Here is a 1,687-nt window from a genome sequence, read left to right on the forward strand (position 1 = left end):
TATCTATCTATCTATCTATCTATCTATCTATCTATCTATCTATCTATCTATCTATCTATCTATCTATCTATCTATCTATCTATCTATAAAATGTTAAGAAGTCAGACTATATGGACAGCTTTTATACCCACTGATTCAAAAGGTATGGAACTGATTCTATGACTTGTATTCTGCCAGAATTCCCTGTATTTTGCTTTATTCATCTTTTTATTAACTGATATTAACTGATACTGTAGCAACAGTAAGATTTTTGGGCAAGGCATGCTAGAGTGAAACTAAGTGCTGCAAGTGTAATTTTTACCATGAAAGAAAATATATTTACATTTAATCTCAGACTCAAGAATCAAGTTCCCTCTTTCATGAGTTTAATACATCCCTATATTACTTTCAGCTCTTAGCACTTCTTGATTCCTTAAAGCCCCAAATTGTGGAATAAATGTCAGCTAGTACTTAGTTCTAGAGCTCTTCAACCGTGGTCCATTTTAACATATCTTCCAAAATTGGTCATCTAGAATTCCAGTGAAATATTTCAAAGTTGTTTTTTTTTTTACAAAGTAGCGTCATGCAGCAAATATCAAAGTGAAAGATTGGAATTAGATTTACCAAATAAAGAATGGTACAGAGAGACATACTGACAAATGTGGCATGCATTAGTGTTTGGCTCATTAGTCATTGTATTGGGACATTCTCTACATCCAACTCATCCTCCTTGGAAGGAAGAGACTTCAGAATCTAAAAACCCATGGCCCAAAGCCCCATTAGTGGGTTCCAGAGAATCATTTGAAATTTAACTGGCCCCTGATACATTTCCAACCCATTTAACATTTTCCTACAGCTCAAAGCACTCCTCCCAATTCACCATCTTCTCCATAGTCCCCTCAGATTGCCCCTTTCCAACAGAAAATCAATTTATTCCCCTTCAGTTCCCACCAAAATGTCCACTGGCTCACAAGGTTCCTTTTCAAACATAAAAAATGATGCCATCATACCCATTGACTGGTGAAGTGTTGTATCATAGACATTCAACAAATATTTAATCGACTACAAGTTAAACTGCTAAGTGTTTAGACCGTTTTTTGATGTATTACAGTTGAGTGACCCTATATCTCAACAGGATTACAGATTTGGTGAGTGAGCGTAGATCCCTGGGGAATAATTGCCCTGGTCGCTGAGTGGCATGCCAGAGAGCAATTTGATTAATTTCACAAGGGAACTTTTCAAAGCAGTGTTGTTTCTCATCTTGTCTTACAAGCTTTCCACTTTTTACTTTAGTTCACCAGTCATGAAATAGTGGTTTTTTTTTTTTTATTAAAGAGAGCATTTTGATATGCCATTAACAACAGCCACAGCTTTGTAATCCAAGGCTAGCAAAAATTGCCTTTAGACCTCTATTACATATTACAGAAGAGGATTAGGGCCACTGAAAAAATAAAAAGGTAAATTTATTTTTAAATTTGATTTCAGTTTAATGTGGGAAAAACAGTCAGAATTCTGACTTTAATCTCAGAATTCTATCTTTCTTCTCAGTTTTCTGACTTTAATCTCAGATTTCTGACTTTAATCTCTGAATTCTGACTTTAATCTCCGAATTGTGGATCTTAATGTAGATGGGCACTATGAAGGAAGAGATGTGGGAGCACTCAGCTTCACTGACAAAGATGTGAGTTGTTTGCGAAGAACAGTAACA

The sequence above is a fragment of the Cyprinodon variegatus genome, unplaced genomic scaffold, assembly GCF_000732505.1.
Source record: "Cyprinodon variegatus isolate N-32 unplaced genomic scaffold, C_variegatus-1.0 Scaffold234, whole genome shotgun sequence".
In the NCBI taxonomy this organism is placed as follows: domain Eukaryota; kingdom Metazoa; phylum Chordata; class Actinopteri; order Cyprinodontiformes; family Cyprinodontidae; genus Cyprinodon; species Cyprinodon variegatus.